The sequence below is a fragment of the Dasypus novemcinctus genome, chromosome 4, assembly GCF_030445035.2.
Source record: "Dasypus novemcinctus isolate mDasNov1 chromosome 4, mDasNov1.1.hap2, whole genome shotgun sequence".
Lineage (NCBI taxonomy): Eukaryota > Metazoa > Chordata > Mammalia > Cingulata > Dasypodidae > Dasypus > Dasypus novemcinctus.
The window spans coordinates 85,955,788-85,973,461 of record NC_080676.1 but is presented as its reverse complement, the minus strand read 5'-3'; positions in this window follow the sequence as shown (position 1 = coordinate 85,973,461).

Below are 17,674 nucleotides of genomic sequence, written 5' to 3'. Positions count from 1 at the left end.
ACACCTTGAAATTGAGCTTTTACACCCCAGAACTGCAAGAGAATAAATTTCTGTGGTTTTAAGCTACCTTGTTTGTGGTAATTTATAAATGGAAACCATCGGAAATGAGCACAGTTGGATTCTTCAGTTATTTTTTTTTATCATGTGAATTGTCCAATAGCTTTCCAATTATACAGTTCTTACAAAAATTAACCAGAGTTGTTTCTGTTACTAGCAACAAAAGAACCTTTTCTAATACCATGATTTTTACCAGAAATGTTGAGAATAACTACTTCAGAGATCTCTGATCTAGGGTGGAACTATGATAGTAACAGGGCATTTTGAATATGAAACATAATATTTATACTGTCAGAATCATAGGGGCAATCTTAGTGTGTTATAAATGGTGGTTCCTGCCCATGTTCTTAGGCCTTTGTCTATTTCATTTGGTAACAATGTAATTAATTAGGACAGAGTTGAATTGTCCATACCTTTTGGCCCAAACAAACCCGTATGCATAAAATATATTCCAAACCTTATTAGGGAAGGTTGTGAAGAAAATCACACCTACCATGTCCAGAGGGAATGGTTTCCCATATCTTAACAACAGTCAGGGAGTATTCATTTTTTAAATTTATAGAAATCTAAAATCATGTTAACTAGGTTATATAAGTTATTGATCTTAGCTGCTACAAGGGAACAAACATAAGGTACAGTTTCTGCCCAAAGAGAACATACAACCTCTTTAAAAATGTTGCCAGATAAACAGAGTTGAAAGTTCTATGGAAGTTCAGAGTAAGAAGATAAATCTTCGAGCTGAAGAGACCAGGAAAGACTTTGTGGAGAACGGCAGATAATTCTGTGCCTTGAGAATTACTCTTCACTTTCACCAAGAGGCTAATTTCACAGGACTTCACAGCCCACGTTAGACAAGCACAATTTCATGGCTTCATAGTAGGAGTCGTGAGGTTGATTTTACCCAGGACAACTTCTGCCAAAGAGGACTTGGAGTTATGATAACAGCCTCTGTGTGTGTGTGTGTGTGTGTGTAAGTAAGGTAATAGCAAGGAGGATAAACAAGCATTTTCTGTTTTTTGTGTTCCATGAAAAGCAGCAATGGAAGGTAGAGAGTGTATCACAAAACAATTCATTTCCTAAAGTTTTAAATTGTTGTGAGGAGGTAGTCTGTGAAAGATTGATGGAGATGCACAATTAACAAAACAAAATATTTGAACTGGTTAGCCTCACTCTATCCATCTTTCACTGTGGACAAACATGTCTGAATTCATTTAGAATGGGCCTTTTGCCAGAAGGTTTCATCTCTGACACTTTCCATTCGCACATGGCTAAATCAGGCTGGATTGATTGTATTTAGTTGCTCTTGTTATGTGGAATAAGAAAGCAAGTAGAACTCGTATTTCTGGGTGGCCTTCCTGAGATAGCAGGTGTAAGAATTAGGGCTCGTTATAACATTAAATCCTTTTATTCACCTTCATTATATGAGGCAGGAACTATTCTTTAGTTTTCAGATGGGGAGAAACTTAGGAAATTTCCAAATGTAACTGTCAATGGCAGAGTTGTGAAGGCCAGTCTTCTGATTTCAAAACAGCTCAGTTCACCAGGGTAGGTTGCCATCCTTTGAGCATAAAACAAAAATTTCCCACGTTAATCAAGCTACATTTGCCAAGTTCCAGTCTATAAGGAACTTTTATTTTTATAGCCAAGATAAAACACATATTTTATACTAGGCAATTTTAGTGGCAGTATTGGGACAACCTGTACCATAGCTTTTCAAATGGAGTACAAAAGCCTGTGGGTATATCCACCTATTAAAATTAGTGTTAGAGAATGAGAACAGCCCCTGCTAGGAAGATAAATGCACAACCACTTCACAGTTGTGAGAAATCTCTTAATGAAACTAAACTATCATATGCAATGTTTTCCCCTCCCTACTAGTCTTTTTAACCTTAGTAAATTATAACACCTAGAAGGCTGACCTCTAGTATCTGCCCGTCAGAGATAAATGTTTGTTGAATAAATGAGTGAAAAGATGAATGAATAAAATTAATGAATGATCTTTAAGGTAAAGAAAAAAAAGCCTTTCATATTGTGGCAGTTTGAGATTATTTTATAAATCCCGAAAAGAGAAAGATTATGTTTGCAAACTAATATATTCCTCTGGGTTTGATAACCTTTGATTGCATTAAATTCAGCTGAGGGGCCTTTGATTAGATTACTTGATTAGATCGATTTAGGGCTTCTGCCAGGAGTTCATCAGTGAGGTGTGACTCAGGTTGAATCCCTATATCTCCATATAAGAGAGAGAATCTCTTAAGCAGGAAGACCGAGGATGTTGGGCCCATGGAGGAGCTCATGAGGAAAAGAAAGGTGACATATTCAATTTTGCAATGTGAAAGAGAGGACTGCAGGAAAACGGAAGACCCCAAGAGGCTCAAAGAGCTGAGGCCCAGTAAGAGACAGGCCCTATGCCCGGTTGCTCACAGTTAGGCTCCAAGAGATGGTAGACCTGGAGGGGAAGGCAGAGACCTCCACAGAGATTGGTAGCCATCTTGTTTCACCATGTGGCAACAATGCCAGGATCAACAGTAGCTAACTTTGGTGAGAAAGCATCTCTGCTGATGCCTTGATTTGGACATACATGACCTTGGAACTGTAAGCTTTTACCCCAAATAAATCCCCATTATAAAAGCCAACAGATTTCTGGTATTTTGCATTGGTAGCTCTTTGACAAACTAAAACACATATCTATCTAAGTAGGAAACAATGAGTATATGAGTGTATGACCAAACTGAATCCAACTATAATGTGATAATAAGTAGTGTTTATTTAATGCTAGGCACTGTTCTAGGTGCTTTATGTATATTAATTCATTTAATCATCAAAATAATTTTATAAACTAGGTGTTAATGTTAGCTCTATCTCAAAGATGAAAAAGAAATGTGGTACAATTTGATCAAGTCACTTACTCATCATCTCACAGCTAGTAAACAGGATGAGGGATTTGAATCCAAAACCAGTGCTTCTACAATTCACTTATAGTTTGGTACGATCAAGAAGCAAACCTGAATTTGGTAAGCAGATACTTTATTTGAAAGAATTATTATAAAGGGAAAGAGACTATTACAAAGAGAGAGTGCTGTGACCCTAGATCAGCAAGAATCTGAAGAGTCAGGCAAAATTTATAGAATGGAAATTTATAGAATGGAAAGAACTGGGTATAGGAAAATGTGATGAAAAGGTTGGCATAGTTGGATAGTAGATCTGAGACTATTTTATGCTGAAGCAGCCTATGTCCTGGGAGTTACCCTTAAAGTTCAGAGGTCTGGAGGAAGGAGAGAAGTGTAACCAAAGTTTGGTTAAGAGACATTTTGTTGTGATTGATCAGTGGGGACAAGCATTTAGCTAATCATTTGTGAGGCAAAGAATGGGAATTTGGAGGGTCTGTCTGGCCTTGTCATAGGGAATCAAAGAGGCATCCCTGAATCTTAGCTTTAGGTCATATGGGAAAGTGTGATTCTTTGCAGTAAGTTACTTTCCAGAATTCAAAGGGTGAGTGGGTCGCTTAACCTTTGTTATTTTCTAGCATCTCAGAACTCAGAAAAAATTTAGCAATACAGGTAAATTAATAGCCAAGGCAAATGCTAATCATAGTATGAACCTCCCAGGTGAAGCCCTTTATTGAATAGACTATATAGATAAACCTTTACACTGAATATCTACACCACGTCCTTAGAACCTCTATTTTCTTTTCCAGAGGTGTATTGGCTTGATTTAATTCAGAACATGGGTGAGGGGGGCGGAGAGGGTATTGAAAAGCCAGCAATTAGGCATTCTATAGACACATCTTAGAACTTCAGTGAAAACTTTGCAAAAGTGAGCATTCTAATGTCATTTACAGTCTCTGGAGAAAGTTTAAGTCATGTTTTCCTCAGTAGCCCAGAGGCAGGGCTTGTTAGAGTTGGTCTTGCCATTTACAGTTAAATGAACACAAGCGCCTCACTTAGATAGATTCATTATAAAATAGAAACTTTTTTTTTGAGGGACTCTTTGCCCTGAGCTGTAGGATAGCCCTCAGTTCTGAGTTTAATGTCACCCCAACCTTAGAGACTGTGATGGTTTGAAGCTATATGGACCTCAGAAAAATCATGTTCTTAAAGCTAATCCATTACTGTGGGTGTAAACCTATTGTAAGTAAGACTGTTTGATTAGGTTATTCAGTTAAGGCATGGCCAGGGTGGATCTTAATCCTCTTAATGGAGTATTTATGAATGGGATGAATACAGAGAGAAAGCCACAGAAGCTGAAAGAGGAAGCCCCAGGAGTCTAGTTGAAAGCAACTAGATCCAGAAGAGAAGGGGGAGAACAGTAGGCACCACCGTGTGCCTTGTCATGTGGCAGAGGAGTCAAGGACTGCTGGCACCTGGTCTTCAGGAGAAAGTCTCTCCCGATGATGCCTTGATTTGAACATTTTTTTCTTAGCCTTGGAACTGTAAGCTTGTGAACTAATATATCCCATTGTAAAAGCCAACCCATTTCTGGTATACTGCTTTTGGCAGCTTAGCAGACTAAAACAGAACTTTTTCTCTCTTAGCAATATGGTGTTGAGCCTTTTCTCAAGGACTTACTATCACATTGATTTGAAATGATGAGACACTTTAATTTTCTCTCTTCCTTCCTTTCCCCCCATTTTCATTCTAAATAAGTACTGGGCAGGAAGAGTCAAATAACCTATGATTCATTGTGAAAAGAAAGGACCCCTCTATCACTGCTAAAGTTTTATTTTCTGTACTTTATCCTAGAGCCTGCCTTCATTCTCCTGGGTATTAGCTCTGAGGGAAGAAGGGATACATCAGAACTCAGAATATCTGTTTTAATGAAAAAGAGATCAGTCTGAAATTTGATATAATTTGGCCTTAGGTATAGGAAAATTTTTGTTTGTTTTTGTACCTTTTTGAAAAAAAATACATGTGAGAATATATTCTGAAAGCTGAGTCAGACTTAACTGATCATAGAAACTCTGATCCAGGACAAAAATTTCAAGAAAATGTCATTGTGTGATGTGACATGGTATGATGTCAATTGGAATGAAGTGGTACCTTGGGAAGTTTTGGGGAAGGGTTGAGATGAGAACAAAGATGATCCAAGAGGTCTCCAAGGTTGGAGCTGCAGTGTGTTGATTCTATTCAGCGTCCAATCCCTTATAGAGGCCACGTTCTGGGTGAAAATCTAGACTCTGCCCATCCTTCCTATCTTAACATCTTGTGTCTAAAAGAAGAGATAGAGGATGGGCCTGCAGCTCCACCTCTATCACTTCCTGCAGAATACCATGTACTCCAGTTTTGGTGTAATTCCAGGAATATGTGTGATCCTTTTTGCTTCTTCTAACTTGACAAGTGTGATCCACAAATTTCTAAAAAATTCTGCTCTGTTAAATATTCAAGAAGGTGTCTGACAGAGTGAGGGAAGGGAAATTAAGCAGAGACAAAAAGAGCAGGCAAGAGATATAAAAGATTTATTGGAATTCTACAAACTAGGAAGGAACTTCATATATACAAAAGATTTTACTGGATCTTATTGGAAAAAACAAGTCTACCATATCAATTATTAATATTTTAGCCATTATTTCTGTTAAACAAGAAAGAGGATAATCAACTTATGATAGTATTATTCTCTTAAATTCCTTTTATTTTATTTAGAAAAAATTTTGGATAAGTTATTTGGAGAAAGTATCCCTGTTTCCAGTGAGAGGAAAACCCCACCCCTTTTTACATGGTGTGATGATTCTAGTCCAAACACAATGAGTTTCTAGAAATGGCAAGTGAGACACTTGTTGTCATGGTGATTGTTAATAGTTCTGACTCAGATATAATGTTGCTATAGCAACCACATGAAGCCCTTGGGAGGTGGTGCAGCCTTTTTTTTTTAATCAGCAGAAAGAGGATAGGAAGAACCATTTTAGCTTCTCGCTGCTCTGCAGTGACGAAGCTTTCAAGGCTATTTCATCTAGATGAAAGATCGTCCTGTTCCTGCACTGATGAAGCAGATATGTTAAACTGCAGGATAAATATAGCCCTATATATCATAATAGCGGGCACATTATCTGCTTGCTAATGAATTATAATTTTCTGACTGTAGTGGTTTCTAATATTACAGGTAGTCTCATATGAATATCTTGAAGAACCTTTATGTCACTGGCAAATAAGAAAACTAAAGGTCAAAGACTGAATAAGCCAAAATAATTAAAATGTAGTCTGTTTCAGCTTTGAAGCTTTCCTATGAGTTGAGCAAAGCATTTTGCAAGACCCATTTTGGATGGTCTGGGTTAGGTCCTCTACATTGCATGCATGTATATCCTCTTAAATAAAACCCATTCTTAGAATACTTACCGCAGTGTATAAGGTCCTCAGTAAGTTTATAAGTAAAGGAATCACCTTATCAGGAGATGGACTGTAATATATAGTTTTCCCTAAGACTGTGCCTATAATTTTGCATCATTGCAAAACCTTTACTACAGTCTATTGTATTTAGAGATGAATGTGTAAAGCAGGTTGCTGTCCTTGCAAAACTGATGTGGAGCCATTCTTTTATGTAGGGGCCTATCCTGATGTTCCAAGTGCTGACCTTCCTAGGGCCCTCAAGCTTTTGTCCAGCTGTGGGACAATGCAGCTGGAGCGGAATTTAAAAGCGCCCCCTTGTAAGTAGCATCTTCTACAGCCCGAAGATCAGAGCAAGTCCCTAAGACTGTCCTCTCTATTGAAGCAGGGTTTGGAAGTGATCAGATAGTACCACTGGCTGAACCCTGAGACTGGTTTCTCCCACAGTTAGTCCACTCTCAATGTCCCTTATTCTTATTTCTTCACATAGACTCTTAAGACTGCATTCTTCCTTCCACTGTATAGCTCCTCTGAGGGCTAGAATAGTGCTTTGTTCATTTTCTGCATACTTCACAGCACATGGCATGGTGGTTTTATATGGTTGGAACTCTGTAAAACCAATTTAAATAAAATAAAAGTAAATTGAATGTTTCCTTCTTCCTGCAACTTAGCTTTTGAATGGATTTTTCTCCTTGCCTCTGAAGATAGCAACTAATTAATATGAGAAAAAACATAGGTGCTAATGGAAAGAGCTAATATTAATGGGAGCATTATCTTTTGGTTGGAACGAAAGGAAATAGAGAGGAAAGCCTATGAGTAATATGAAGCATTGAAATTCTGTGTTCACATAGACCATGGAAGCAGCTGCTTGTTGCCCATTTAGGAGACCAGACCTGGTTCTGTGTATGTAGTAAATATTTGTGGAATGAAGGATTATTTTTTTCTGAAGTCCATAAGCTTTATATATAGTAATTATTCCAGAGAGTAGTGGGCCATCTTAGTTTTCTCTCTGTCTTCCCTGCACTGTTGGAAACTGTAACAGAAAATTGGCTATATGGTGATAAGTAGTCTACCTCTCATTAGGCCAATACTGAAGATAGTTACTCCCTTAAAAAAAAACCCTTTCTCATGAGCTTACTGGGGTACCTCTTTGTTAGGTCTTATTTTCCCATGTTATTAGGTTATGATTTAATGTTTAAAAATGCCTGGGATGGCTCACTTCCCATCTTGATATTTCTTAGCTTTCTTCCACTCCCTTTCTAATCTGTTTCTAGATTTTTTCAGGGACTTACTCTTAAGCTTCTTTACCTTAATTGAAAACTTTAAAACATGAATGGAAAGTTGATCTGAAATGTAATTGTTTACTGAGCTTCCCTTTAAATGGGGCTTCTCATATAAGACAGAATTTTGGTACTGGCTCCTTGTCAAGTTTTTTCATGTCCTCATATCACAACACATTTGAAGGCAAGGAAAAGGTAAAAATTCATAGAGTTAGTGAAATGATGACTGACAATCAAATCTCTTGCTGGAATCTGAGGGGATTTCTACTAATGATGAGCTCTTTGGAATTGAATTGAAAGACATATTTAGTGGCTTACCTTTATTATGTTTAACTGAAAACATTTAGTATTTAGGAAGACCTTTTATGTTTTCCTTTAGTCTGCCACTTGGTTCAAAAAAGCTAGGTCTGTTTCAACTAACACCTTGAGTAGCTATCCCTCCACCACTTAGCTCTTACTTTTTGGGGTAGCCATAATGTTGTTTTCTCCCCTTTTCCTTGTTAGCAGTCAGGTCCTCTCTTTGTATATTCTGGGTTCTGCAATACTCAGAAAAGAAAAGGGAAGTATAGAAATTTGATATTATTGATGAATTCCAAAAGAAATATTGGATTATGTTTGTAAACTAGTCTTTTCCTCTGGGCATATGAGAGTATATTGGATTCAGAGGTTTACTTGATTACTTAATGAAGTAAACCTCTTGTGTCAGTAGGGCATTGAGTACCCACCGGAGACTCACAGATAAAAGACATGGTAAAGGACAGAGTTGAGGGTTTTTGATGTTGGAGTTTGATGCTGAAGCCTTAAGATGGAGTCCCGGGAAGTAAGTTCACAGAGGAAAGAGAAGCCAGCCCTAGGAAGAGAGAATCCCTGAGCCCAGGAAGAAGCAAGCCCTGGGAATAAAGGAACCTTGAACCCAGAGAGAAACAAGACTCTGGAAGGGAGGAACCCAGGAAGCCTGAACCCTCACAGATGTTGGCAGCCATCTTGCTCTAACACGTGAAAATAGACTTTGATGAGGGAAGTGACTTATACTTTATGTCCTTGTATCTGTAACCTCTTATCCAAATAAATACCCTTCATAAAAACCAACCAATTGCTGGTATTTTGCAACAGCACCCCTTTGGCTGACTAATATAGGAAGTAATTAGGAGGTGCACATTGCATCATGGAAGTATATCTCTGCAAATGAAACATAGTTGAGAAAAGAGACAGGGAAAGGGCCATTTACTGTATAAATGAGCTCCATCTCTTCAAAGTATCAGAAAGTCAGGAAGTGGGCCATTTCAGTCCAGTAGAATTTTATAGAAATCTAAGTAAAATAGTTGTAGACATAAACCCAGATCAGTTGTGTATCTGAGAAGAGTATTAAGCAAGTGTTCAAGTGTACAGAGAGTGGGAACAAACATGACATACGGGAAATAAAATTATTGTGAAAACTCAAGAGAAAGCATACCTTTGGAAATGATTTAGCATAATCAAGAAGAAGATGGTACAAAATTGGTATTTGCAAAAGAATACAAGAAATCTGAAAGCATCATAGATAGAATGCAAAGACAGCTGGATGAGAAAACGCTTAATATTTATCTAACACTGTGCTATGCCTTATGGACAGGTATAAATGATCTGAACTTCAGAAGCTAATGAATATTAAACCTCCAAAGGTAAAAAACAACAACAGAAAAACACACACATAGAAATCAAGACGGTATGCAATAAAATACAAAAATCTGTTAATTAAAGGCCTAAGTAAATGATGCAGATGGTTTGTGTTATGGGCAGACAGGAAGAGCAGAGATAAATGTTGGATGGACTTATTGGAGAGAGCTGCAAAGTTTTGGCTCAGCAGGAGGGAAGTAGGAATAGAATTCTAGGAAGAGAAAGTGGCCTAGGCAGAAGCTTTATTTGTTCTGGCATTCTGCTCAGACTGTCCTCAGATGATCTTATTTTCACAATCTGTTTCACTCATTTGTTTAACATTTCAAACTCTGACACCACTTTCTGCCCAATGTTATCTTACCTGGGCTTCTTCAGATCCTTTAGGCAAGATTTATTTCTTCCATCTATTCAACTCCTGGATTCTTCTTAGGCAAATATTGTAAAACATCTAACAGATTAGGTGCAATTTAAGCAATCCCCTCTCAAAATAATTATGTGTGGTAGGCGGGGTTGATGATGATAATTCTATTTTACAGAAAAGAATAATAAAAGGTCAAAGGATTTCCCTTCCATAGAGCTATAATCCAGGGGTTTTGATTAGCAGTCTCGATTTTTTTTTTTTGACAGTTCAAGTGACTGACAGCAAGAGAAAGGGAAGAGAAAGGTGGTAGAAATGGGCAAGTAAAGATGCTTTATTTAATTATTGTTTTAGGATGGGCCTGAGACTAAATATACAAAGGTATTTGGAAGGAACTAGTCTTCCTTATCTCCTAACAGACATATCTACCCTAATTATTGATTTAATTATGAGATAAAGGATGTCAATATTGGAGTGTCCTTTTTGAGAAAGAAAGATAAAGGATCAAAAGATATGGCCTAGTGTGAAGGGAGTATAATCTGGACAGGCACTGAAACAATTCATCCTGTTCTGGAGAAGCAGAAGTATAAAATACATGATATATGATTTAGTAAGTGAATCCAGCCTTAAGTAGAAGAAAGAAAGAGGAAAAAAGAACAAGAATCAAAGATCAGTGAAAGGAGAAAAGCAGAGAGGGATTGTTATGGATGGAATTGTGTGCCCCCAAAATATATGTTGAAGTCGTATTACCTAGTAACTTAGAATGTGACTTTATCTGGAAATAGAGTCTTTACAGAAGAGATCAGGCAAATTAAAATGAGGTCATATGGGAGGAGGGTGATCCCTTAATCCAAGGTGACTGGGGTCCTTATAAGAGGAAATTGGACATAGAAGAGGGGAGAATACAAGCTACTGTGAGTAGCCGGGAGTGCATCATGGAACAGATTCTTCCCCACGAAGTAGAGGAAGCATGGCTCTGTTGAGCCCTTGATTTTGGACTTCTAGCCTTCAGAACTGTGAGACAAAGTACAGCCCAGTTTATGGTAATTTGTTACAGCAGCCCTAGGAAACTAAGACAGGGATAATGATCCAAGGAAGAGCACAATGTCAGTGGGGGCATTTTGGAGAAGAGAGGATGTCACATATCCAGACCTGTGATGCAGGTTAAGCATCATAATTATGATAATTGACTGTCAAGAAAAGCATAGCATAATGACACTCAAGGCAGGTCAGTGTCCCTTTTTGCTGCTTTCCGCAATGCTACTGACACTGGTTTACATAAGGGAATAGAGTCACTCCTTATTGACAGTGTAGAACTATATGGGAAAGCAAGATTTTGAGATGACTGAAGGGTGAGTTGGTGGTATGAAGTTTTCACAAGACAGTATAGTAGCTCAGAATTATCAAACTGGTCTAACACTCCAATGTGACTTTTGCCAGATTTATTTTATGCCTTTTGGATGAGAATGTTCTTGTATTTTCTTGATACATACACTTTTGACAGTTGAAATTCATTTTCACAATTTCAATTTAAAGTGCCCCTTCCTACTATGTAATGTATTCTAGCTTTAGGAATCACTGTGTCTTCTTTGGATTTTGTGTACCCTCATACACATTTGATTTTTCCACTCTACAGTTTTGATAATACCAGTGGCTGCTTCTTAGTAAGTTTCCTTTTCCCTGTTTGAAAAGTGTATGAGGACTCATGTATGGGGGTATGAAGGACAGCAGTCTTAATAAGTGAGAACACAGCATGGTAATTATTTATTACCCATGCAAGCTTACAGAGTTGAACTTAGTCACATTTTCAAATAGGATAGTTAAAAAAAAATTACATGCATTTAAATTTGCTTTGTTTTGTTTGGAGAATTACCATTCAAGCTGCAAGAACTCAACATTATTGACAGCATTTTAGATTTGGAGGGAACCAAGCTGTTGGAGGAATCTGAATTTTCAGGCTTATCTCATATTCCACCTTGCCTGACCTGTTCCTTGCCAGAAATATAATTCTGAATCCTAGAAGCACTTGATAACCTGCTCATTTTTAAAATGTGTTTTGGATATACATAATAAGAAATCTAAATTTCCTCTTTATGTTCCCACTGAATTAACACTAATTGGCATTCACTGTTTTCTTCTTGCCTGCAGTCCCTAATTCTCTCCAATTTCTATACCCTCAGTGGAGAGAACCATCTTACATTACACAAAGGCATAGACCCATCTTTTTGAGGACCACTGAAGCTATTGCTTCAGAGAACAGAGGTTTTCTATATCAGAAAACACAGGAAGACAAAATGTATTCAAGGGAAGCAGACTTGGCCCAGTGGTTAGGGCGTCCGTCTACCACATGGGAGGTCCGTGGTTCAAACCCTGGGCCTCCTTGACCCGTGTGGAGCTGGCGCATGTGCAGTGCTGATGCGCGCAAGGAGTGCCGTGCCACACAGGGGTGTCCCCTGCGTAGGGGAGCCCCACGCGCAAGGAGTGCGCCCTGTAAGGAGAGCCTCCCAGCGTGAAAGAAAGTGCAGCCTGCCCAAGAATGGCCCTGCACACTCGGAGAGCTGACACAACAAGATGACGCAACAACAACAAAGAAACACAGATTCCCATGCCGCTGACAACAACAGAAGTGGACAAAGAAGAACACGCAGCAAATAGACACAGAGAACAGACAACTGGGGTGGGGGGGAAGGGGAAAGAAATAAAAAAGTAAAATAAAGTAAAATAAAAAAACAAAACAAAATGTATTCAAGGACTTAGTTTGGAGTCAGTTCTTCACTGATGTGGTTTCTTCATTTGACTTTTATCTCTGTTGACTTCTCTCATTTAATCCTTTTGTCTAGGCTCCTCCCTTAGAAATCTATTTTCATTCCTTTAAAGTGTTTGTTCTTTCTGCTTTTCTTGTTTTTTTTTTTCATTATGAATACCTTTTTCTGCTCTTTTTATTTGAAAGAAGGGTTGCTATCTCTTTGAACCAGTGATTATTGACTATAGAGGTAAAACACCCTAGTGAGTCCCAGGGTTATGAAGTTTGGTCAAATAATTTATTCCTTCTGATAGGTAAGCACCCAATCCTGCCAGTGATTTACCTTTTTAAAAATATATTTCAAAATAATCTCTTAATTGTCACCCCCATTCTTTTGCATTCTGATGTGCTCTCTTGAAGCTGGGAGAGAGGGAAATTACAGCCAGTGTGTGGGAATCTATGTGTAGCAGGTGAATCACCATCTGTGCCCATGGGAGTGTGCCACATGTGACTCTCATTCATCATGTGCATTGGGGCAGAAAAAAGGATGAAAGCCACACCTTTAGACTGAGTTCTTTGGTACCATGGGCTTCCCTTGGAGAGGCAAAGAATCATTTGTTTCAGTCTAGACATTTCCTATTCAAGTTTAAATCAGATACTTCTACATATTCCCAGATAAGACAAGGCTGATTTTGTTATATATGGCAAAATGTAATTGAATGGCTTTACCATCCTACTTTGATCTTCCTTTACATATTAATAAGCTTACATTTGCTCATCAGATTCAAAATTAATGACCAGTTTCTCATATAAACAGCATTGATACTGGATGGGGTGTTAGGTGAGGGACTGAATATACAAATGAATAATGAACAGAAAGCTCTTACCCACTACCAGCAGTAACCAGACCAGAAAACACTGACCCTCTACCAACAAAATCAGTCCAGGAAACTAGCCCCTATGTATAGCAACCATCCCTTGAAGTCGAACCATAATCCCTACAACAACTGGTCCACAATGGCCAAGTCTTGATCAATCATTTATACCTTCTCTAATTTTTCCCCACTTCCAATTTAGGATCAACCTGATAATGCCAAATATGTTCCCTTAACCAATCGCACAGGATACCCTGCTTCTAAATAGTCTGCCTACAGCTACCTCATGACAAAACCTCCAATCAAGGTTTCCCTAACGTCTTCCCTTTTTTCCACTATGTAGCTCTCCCAGTCCTCTGCCTGCCTTGAGTCTCTGCCAAACACAAGTGATGGTAGCTGAATAACCATGCAAGCTCTAAATAAATAGTCTTTGTTCTCATTTGGGTGTTCTTCCTTTATTTGTACATAGGAAATTTGAGGTCCCATCATGGAATACACTTAACAATTTACTGTCTCCTAGATTTAATAGGCCTCAATTTCTCTGTTTGTGAATTATGGGCTTATACTACATCAGTTGCTGCCAAATATTGCTTTGTAAGTTTTAAAGGATAATCATGACTCTAATACTTATTTAAGATGGACACGTGCTGAAGACTTTTATTTAATTTATCAATTAATGAGGAAAGAAGTAATATGCTACAAATGGTTCCAAGGAGAATTCAAATAGCACATAGATATGTAAGTGTTTTAGTTTGCAAAAGCTGCCGAAATGCATTACACCAGAAATGGATTGGCTTTTACAATAAGGATTTATTAGGTGGTAAGCTTACAGCTCTGAGGCCATGAAAGTGTCCAAATCAAGTCATCATCAGCTGATGCTTTCTCTCCTAAGACCAGCAGATGGAGGCCCTGCTGGTCTCTCCCTTCTCTTCTGGGTTTCGTTGCTTCAGCTTCTGACTTCCTCTCTCCCAGGTTCCTTTGATTTCAGCTCCTTGCTCTCATGGCTTACTTTCTCTTTTCCTGTGTCTTTAAAAAAAAATTTAAATAAAAAAAAATAACTTTATTTCAAATTCGAAAAATAAAATAACAGAAAAAAAGCAGCTCAGCAAGTTATAGAAGCATTACTCCCAAAAAGTTCTGTCTTTTTAGGCTTTTCTCTCTCTGCTCCTATAGCTTTTCCTCTGTGCTTCTGTGGGTTTCTCTCTGTATTCATCTCATTTATAAAGAACTCCAGTAAAAAGATTAAGACCCACCCTGGGTCATAGGATTAGGTTACTGAAGTTCAAAAGAAGTTCCTACCAATAGTAGGTTTGCATTGACAGGAATGGATTACCCAGAGGACACAATTTTCTGGGGTCCATTAAGCTTCAAATCACACAATAAGCAATAGAAATAAATTTATAAACAAATGCAAAATGGGCCAATATCCACAGGACAATATTTTACCAAAAAATAAAAATTATTTGGCTTTCTATGGACAAGAACCATTCAAATTACTGTAAATTTTTTTATAACTTAGGGAGTTGTAAAATAAAGATAATAAAGGATGCAGACTCCTCTAAGGTGAAATTATCTGGAATGAGGAACTCAACAGGATACCAGTAACATATTTTTGTCCATTTTCAAAGTTGTTTACAATAGGCGTTGCGTTTGGAGTCCTTAATTTCAAACAAAATCTTCCATGGAATCTCAATTCACAATGCAGATAAAAAGCAAAGTCACTCTGGTTGAAATGAGATTATGGGGCATCTGATTAAACTTTCCCCTTCCCCTTCCACTTGGAGTAACCAGTGAGACAGGAACCTAGAGTCTTTGGAATCTGATCAAAGCTTGGAAACTGTTGATTTTGAAGTTCTTTTCTGTAACTAGTGATTGGCCTTACAGTCAGTCCCTTACCTTTCATTTGGTAGTTCCCATGCCCACACACTGCAGCTGTGCCTCTACCCACAGCCCATGAAACACACACACATACACAATCTCTACTATATCAAGGAATCCCTTTCAGAATCCTTACAGAACTTTAGAAATCTGAAATTCCAAAGCTGTCCATGACTGATGAATTTTCCATTCCTGAATTTCAAGTGACTTGAAAGAATACTTCCCATTTGGCTAAATAACCTGAACTTTAAGAGCCTGCACTTCAAGAATACTCTTGAAAATAATGTACAAATGTGTTAACTGGGTTTCAGTGTGATGCATTCAGTTTCTTTTTATAATTTTGAAAAACAAGGCCATATTTTTAAATTGCCTCTGGGCATATGTATCAAAATATCTCTATAAATTCTGTAATCATGTTACCCTGTTCATTATTTCTATTTCAAGTTATATGGACTGTGAAAGTCTGTTAAGTGCAGATTGTGAAAGACTTTCTTTCTCCCTGTTTCCTCATTTTGCCCTAAAATTTTTTCCCTTCTATCTGGCTTTCTAATACTCTGCCCTTAGTCCTATCCCTCACAGGAAATTAATGTGGACTTTTTGCCTCAGAAGTTCTTTGACTTAGCAGCAATGGCGAGTTCATTTCTTGTCAGAAATGCCCATCCTATAATCTGATATCTTATTGTTCTAGTTCCTAAGAGTCGGATTGGATCTTTCAAGATGTTTCCCAGTTCTTCCTATTTGAACTTAAAACTGAGCCCTCCACTGATTTGACCTATATCAACTTTCTGTTCAGCTAGTCTTCTATGCTTGGACTTTTGCCTGTTTGAACCCAAGATGCCTGCCCATTTTCTTCTCCCTATTTTATCTAAAAGTACCTCTCCACTCTCCATTTTGGTGTCATTTTGGCTAGTCTTTCCTGTCCTGCCCTGTCCTTTACTACCCAAATCCTGCCCTGCCCTTCTTTCTGCTTATCATCTCAGAGTTTAAGAGACTGAACTACTAAATTAGACCTCACCATTACCTATCAAAAGTTTAGAGGTTGCTTTTCCTCTAAGAAAATGATCACCATCCTCTCTCTGTCTAAACCTCCCTCTCAGCAATATTTGGCATTTTAATGAGACCAGTATTTTCCTAAATCAGCATTAAATGAAATTTCTCTTTCAGTTCTACTAGTTCCATTGTCTGAAAAGTTCTGTGGTCTCTCCTCTTTCCTAAGCCCTGTCTCTTGACCAGGGACAGAAACTCAGATCAAAGAGAAAACTTGATAAAAATAGCTAACCTTTGCTGAGTAAGGACTACATACTTAGGTATTGTGCTGACTGTATTAAATGCCGTATTTATTCTGCACAATGTCATTCAGAAGGAGGTACTAGTATCCCCATTTTAAAGATAAGGAAAGGCGATGCTTCCAAAGTCACCCAGGTAATAACTTTTGAAACCAGGACTCGTATTCAAGCTATTCTGACTCTGAAGCTCATTAAACTCTGCTTTCTCCCAGGATTATACACTGACATCACAATCTATTACTAAATGGGTGGCAACTTTGACTGATTTGCATTTCAAAGCATTTGTACTCATTTGCGGTGATAATGTTCACAGACAAATGATTAACCAGAAAGGAAATCTGAGAAAAAGAGAAGCATCAAACTGTAGTGGTACAGTACAGGTAAGGAGGTAAAGAGGCCCAGGTTCTGGTCCCAGCTCTTAGGTGAGAAGCTCTCAAGGCCTCTGTTTTGTCATTTAAAATTACACTGCTGTACTAAAGAGTCTATAAGGTTTCTTCCAAAATGTAACTTTGCTTCCTGAGGGTCCTAAGGAGGTCAACAGACAGTCTCTGTAGTTCAAAAGGACCTATGACCACACTGTTCATGGGTTAGGTTTGGATGATGAGATTAATTACACACATCAGTCCAGCTCACTTGTTGGTCTGGTCCTCTCTTGCTCTTTATCAAGGCAACTGCCAAGGGAATCAACTGAGAACCTGGCAAGCATGGGCAGCTATGCTGTTTCCTAGGACTACTATCACCAAAGTGGCAGGTCAAATCACCAACTGATATCATTTCACCATAGAGCCACTTTCTCAGCATGAAAGAGCCATTTCTAACTCAAACACATTGTGTTGGGCTTATGTGGAAATAGTGGGGAGGTAGAGATACATATCTATAGCAGCTGCTGTATTACGAGTAAAAGCATAAAACTGCAAAATAACAATCTGGAAAACATGCTGTAAATATCCCTTAGAACACAGCTTGAATGGGGGAAGTCCTAGCTTGGCATTTTTGGGTGAAAAAAGCAGACTGGTTAGTAGCTATACAGTAATCAAGAATGATGGAGTCAGGATGGACTACTGTTATTTTATCTGCCTGGATCCACTTCCATTTGGAAACTGTTCTTTTACCACCCCAAGAGATTCTGATGGGCCATCCCTCCTGCCACAGGGTGGATAAATGACTCAGGATGGCCACTCAGAGTATCTCATTTATCAGAGTACAGAGATAGATTGACTAGAG